Here is a 6,144-nt window from a genome sequence, read left to right as displayed (position 1 = left end):
TTTTTTTTTTTTTGTTTTTTTTTTTTTTTTTTTTTTTTTTTTTTTTTTTTTTTTTTGTTTTTTTTTTTTTTTTTTTTTTTTTTTTTTTTTTCTGTTTGCCCTTTGAAAAGGGGTCCTGTCACTCAGAAAGGGGCTGTTTCTTCAACCTCCTCCCCATCCACCCACCAGCCGGCCCCCCTCAGCCTCGCAGCCCGGCCCCGGCCCACCCCGCGGCCCTCCCAGCGCACACACAGTTTCTTCCAAGTGCTTTTTCAAGTAAGAGCCGGAGAGATGAGAGGTGAGGCTTCTCCAGCGCGGAGCCAGACAAGTACTTCTCATCCCGGCGGAGCGCGGCCCGGCGCGGCCAGCCCGAGGCCCGGACGTTGTTTTTATGTCAAGAAGCCCCAGGGCCCCTCGGGCTGGCCGCCCCTCCCCGCGGCGGGACCACAACGCCGTGCTCTGGCCCGTCACGTGGCCGCGCCCCCGAGCCCCTGCGGAGCCCTTTGTTAAGCCCCTGGGTCCCCACGCGCGGCCGCCGCGGCTGGGGCGGTGCCGCAGGGTATGCGCCCGGAAGACGATCGCAGTACCCTGGCTTCGCCTGGGCTCACCACACAGCCCCCAAACACCTTGGGCGGAGGCCCCAAGCACTTGGCAAATCAAGATTCTCAGTCCTCTGGGGAAAACGGCCCTGGGCCACCTCCAGTGTTTCAAACCAAAGGCACAAAGTGGGGCGAGGGGGCCAGTGGAGGGCGCGCCTCTGCACAGGGGTGTAACCACTGGGCTGACTTCCCTCCTGCTTTGCATTCCGCCTCACCAGTTCCTCGCCTTTTTTTTTCCCCTCTTCTCTTATCCTCTGCCACGCTCAGAGGCTCAGTGGGTGGGAGTGTGTGTGTAAATGTGTGTGTGGTGTGTGTGCGTGCATGTGCAGTTAGGTGGAAATTTCATAAGAATATGTCCTAGGCTTATCAACTTGCTAGGGTGAGGGAGGATGTTCTCCAGTAAATGGACTGGTGGGAGAGTTTAAGCGACTTATTTGGGAGGAAATAGGGGGTCAGATTTGGTCTAAGTGGAACATCTGCAAAACATTCAAGCAGCTTATTCAACAAAGAATCTAGCCATTTATTGTAGAAATAATAAAAAGCCACTAATGATTATGGTTCCCACCCCTTCCCCCAAAAGGCCAAATCCTAATGAAATAATTCAAAGGTAGGCCTCATTTCCTAATAGTGGAATTAAACAACAACAAAAAAGAGCCCAACTAAACTTTCCAGCTCGGCCTTCTTAAGGGCCTGGGAACCTTGCTGAGAAATTAGGTAAATAAAAGGCGAGTTGGAATTTCTGTTGAGCTGAGGCTGCAGTGCCCTGACTTGCACACAGTTCTGCCTTGATACGCAATTAAATTACAGTAAATTCCTCTTTAAATAATAAAATTTGGAAGATTCCTCAGGATTCGAAGATGTCTGGGGTTAAGTAGCTTTTAAAACGTCAGTTTTTAAATGGCTTGAGCAATGAATAGCTACCTTTAAATTCTAAAACCATTATAAATATGCTATACATCTGGGTGCCAGTTTATCTCTCCATATTTCTTTTTAAAATGAGGAAAGCATTCATAAAAAGCTACTTGGCACACTTTATTTTAGGAAAGCAGATGTTAATTTTTTCACGTATCATTTTATGACCAAGTACATGTGTAACGTTGGAAAGCATCCAGAACGCCTCTATTATTTGCTAAATGACTGTTAGTTGAGGCATATTATTCTCAGCCTAACCACGGTATAGGTTATATCAATAAAGTAAACATCTGTGATTTTTTTTTTTTTTTTTTTTAACCAGGGGAGGCGGCTAGAAAGTTACTAGAAGCGAGGCACGGGGGTAGTGGGGAGAGTTTGGGTAGGAAGAGCACACCTGCGTTGTAGCAAATAGGATATTTATATTGTTCGGTGCAAAACAAAGTCCTTCAGTCAGGCACTCGGGGATATTTACATGGCGGGAGATAAAGTTGAAAGCCTTTTCGGGCGTGCCAAATGGGATTCTCCCAGTGGCCTTCTGCGTAGCAAGATAACAGGTACCGAGTGCTCCTGGCGGCGTCGGGCCTTCTACCGCCCGCTCGCCTTCCCTGCACGCCAGCCCCAGGCCCAGCCGCGGTTGAATCAGGCGCTCAGGCTCTAGGAATTCCCAAGCACCGCGGAAATTTCAGCGGGGTTCCCAGCCTAGAAATATGCTCAGGAAGCGTCCTCATTTGCCCTGCGTCGCTCGAGGACGCCGGCGCCCAGGAAAAGCCAGTGGGGTGATAATTAATGGAATACAATATTTATGGTCCGATGTATTGACTCTGAGGCAAGCCGCCGTGTAGAGTCCGTGGGGGTCTGACAAACAGGGGTGAGTGAACAAACATAATGACCGGAGTACTTATGCCTATCCGGTTTACTCACTTAAACCCGAGGTATGTAACATCACGATAAATACTAATATCCACCTCGACAGACCCACAGCACCGCTGTCCTCCTAAGCTCTCCCTTCCTGAGCGCTGCCCTTTACAAAAAGGCCAGAGAGGAGGTTTTTAACATAAAATGCTGCAAATATGAAAAATAGGTCACCAATAAAATTGGTCTCAGCATGGAGCGTAATTGCAACAAAGTGCCGCCGAGTAAAATCGAGGAGTGAGCTGGCTGAGGCGGCACAGTCGCGAACCATCTGGTGTGTATTAAGAGTGGTGCTGTAAATATTGCTGAGAGCTAATGCATTATCGGCTTCTATAAGTGCACAGGGCCTGTAAGCTTTCCATATGTTAGAATATGTAGATCGGGTGAGAGCAGGGAAAGGTGTCTTATCAATCACAGGCTTCTAAAGCATTGTTTTGCCCACGCTTTGTGGATGTTTGGCCCCCCAAAAGTGTAGGATATTCATTCTCATTCTCTCCCCCCACCACCTTTTTCCTCTTATCTCAATTCCTCTTTCTCTTTTTCTCTTGCTCTTTCTCCCAGCTCCTTCCTTCCATCTCCTCCTCCTCTCTCCCTTCTCTCCAAGGGGATAGGGCAGGCATTGCTGACGTCACTTCACATCAGTAAAAGAGAGTAACTGTTTCAGAGAGGAAGAAAAAATCATCTGTTTTTCATCAGTACTAAAGTTTTGCCTCTTTAATAGAAATAGGCTGCCCAGCCTGAGTACTCCTTGTGTTTTGAAGCTTATAACTACTACTACCCCTTTGGCCCAAGAAGTGGGGAGGTGTTCTTGATCCTGTGAGCTGATTCATTTTATAAGTGGTTCTAATGCCAGAATCAGCTCAAATAGATGAAACTAATTAAAATAAGGTGCAAAGATAATGTCTTCTAGAGAATATTTCACATCTACACCTCCTAGGCAACTTTTGTCAAGGAGTGTGGAGGGCTCCTGGTTCCATGACACTTCTGCTTTGAGTCCTGGAACTTCTTCCTTTCTCTGAAGCCTCCCTCCATAATTCCACCCCCCACATACCTAACCGCCACACACAGCACAGCTAATAAATTTCCTGCTGTCACATTACTTTTCTGGGGAAAACAGAGTCCTCCTTTTCCTGATGATACCCCACATCTAAGAGTTTACTGTAATTACCCCCCATCTCCTCTGAACCCCCCTCCACATATTCCTCAGCTACGAGATTTTAGTCCAATCCAGTGCCAGGAAGTTTATTTACGTTGTCCCACAGAGATCATTTTCTCTCTCTCAAAATTGGCCTGTTCTCTTATTCTTCCTACTTTCCTTCTCCTGCCTTTTCTCCCCACCTCTCCCTCCTGTGCACATATAGCACAAACCTCCAGCACTTCTAATGTGGATAAACCTGCTGGTCGTGACAACCCAAGTTCAATCAGCAAATAAATAAAACTCTTACTTTTCTTTTTTGGCTGCCGGCTGCATTTCCCCTCTGGTCGTTGCCTCCTTTAATTATAGGAGCTATATTTCTTCCCTGGGAGACATTCGAGGGGATTTTTAGTTGGAAACTCGTTTCTGCTGAGTTATTTTGGAGCCAGGACCAGTGAGTGAGTGGCCCGTACCCAGAGGCTTTGAGTGAAGTGCAGATTGAGACATATCGAGTTCCCTTTAAAAGGATCATTTCATGTGGGAGGTTGGACACAAAGTTTGCACTCGTGACTGGCATTCCAGTGAGAGACATGCATATTTTAAAACAACAAAGCAAGCTGGAAAGAAAGCTTAGGGGAAGGGGAAAAACTTGGAAAGAAGTTACTAAGTGACAAACATCTGTCAACATGGGATAATTTGTACACTCCAATGTAAAACTATCTGACTAGTTTGATGGAGTTCAAGGAACAGGATCTGGGAGAGCAAAGTGGATACATATTTATCCCTGTGAGATATGGCTAAAAAACACTTTTCCCCCAAATAGGTGTAAGGTCATTAAAACTGCATGTTTGAGCATAATTTTTAAATGCTTCTTACAATAATAGAAGTTTCTAAAATTGCATTTTTCTGATAGTTAATACAAAATTAGATCTATGTAATTTCATTTAAAAAACAATGGAGAGCAATAAAATTATAAGCAAGATCCTTATTACAGAAAACAAAATGAATTTTACCTCATAACAAAACATGACCAAGAGAAAGAAGGGGGGGAGCTCAAACAACCCCTGATTGCTAGGTTCTAGAAAGCTTTAACTGAAAGTACCAGCTTTACATGTGTATGTGAATCAAATATGTAAACATCCACCTCTCTTCGTGTCAACAAGGAAAAATGGCAAAATATTCTCAGAGAATTTTTCTCTCCCATTTAAGCTTGAAGTTTCAACAAGTATATTATACTTTGACAAAGAAAAGCAAAAAAGTTCCCTCTTTAAGAGGAAAGTTTTTAAAAGAAGAGTGAAAGATCAGGCAAGATCCTGGTATGTCTTTTTTTAGGCACTGAATCTCCAACAACCACATGGAAGTTCAGGCTCCAGCTTCCACCGAGAAATCTTTTTCTCCTCCAGATCTGAAGACAAAAGGAGAGGAGGCCTGGTGGTGAGCGGGATATCTCTGTTAGTTGTCAGCGCAGGTCCATGGGTTAGGAATGCTAATGAGCCTCTTGGCCAGCTGAAGACTTGGTTCTCTCTCTCGCACACCCTGACGCTCACACACACTCGGGCTCCTGCATGCCGACTGACAAGCACACAGACAGAGCCTCGTGCACGACCCTGTCTCTCTCCTCTTTCCTCTGAGCCCAGAGATCGATCGCTGACCCCACTGTTGGGCCAACGCTTTATTTATCTGTCTGCGCAATGATATTATCAGCCTTAAACGTTATATACAGCAAATGTCTTCCTAAATCAACACAAGAGGATAGCTTGCAGAGACCAGCCTGGTCTTTCTTAAAGAAATCCCTCGCTATCTCTTTCTCTTTTTCCTCTCCCCTGCAGGCACCCCTTCTTCCTTCCTTCTTTTCAGCTGGGGGTATTTTATATGCTGGACTTGGGGATTTGATCCTTTGCTTTCAGCTTGGTTAGAGGAGGCCTTCGCAGACCAGGAGATGGATAGACACCATTATCCAGCCATCACTGAGATCCCCATCAGGGGTTCCCTTGTCAGCCGGATCCAAATGCCTAAAGCCACTCTATTCACATGATCCGAATTTCTCAAAATTGGGGTAGAAGAGAAGGCGAGGGGTGGGGAATGGAGTGTGCAACCTTCCACTGTGTTAATTGTTTTCTTTCCTCTCAATTACATTCATAAACCTATTTTCTGCATTGCATGTTATTTCTTTGTGCTTCAAAATTGAAACCACGTGCAACTTTCTCCCCTCCGCATACACAATAAATGCGCTGCCCCCTCCCCCCAGCCCATCACGCAACTGTGTATATCTTGGTTACTCACTCCGCGCGCTCCGGCCCCGAGAAGAAATTGGCCCCATGGGACTTGGTGAGGCTTTGTGAAAGCATCTCTCAAATCCGTATCTCGGGCCCCCATTCTCGGAGAAAGGCTCCTGGATTCGCCTCCCGGGCCTCCCCACCACCCCCTCCTCGTACAGGTGGTTGAGGCTTACACAGGGAGACATAGTAGAGAGGACATCCAGGGAGAAAGGCAGCTTCGCAGTGTCTAGCCAGGACCACTCACCACCCACCCCACACCCTGGCTCGCCTGCCGCCGGGGTCAGCTGTGACCACGGGTGTGCCTCTGCCAGTCCCTCGTCCCCACACC

This window comes from Theropithecus gelada, chromosome 6, assembly GCF_003255815.1.
Source record: "Theropithecus gelada isolate Dixy chromosome 6, Tgel_1.0, whole genome shotgun sequence".
Taxonomy (NCBI): domain Eukaryota; kingdom Metazoa; phylum Chordata; class Mammalia; order Primates; family Cercopithecidae; genus Theropithecus; species Theropithecus gelada.
Note: the sequence above shows the minus strand (reverse complement) of the source record.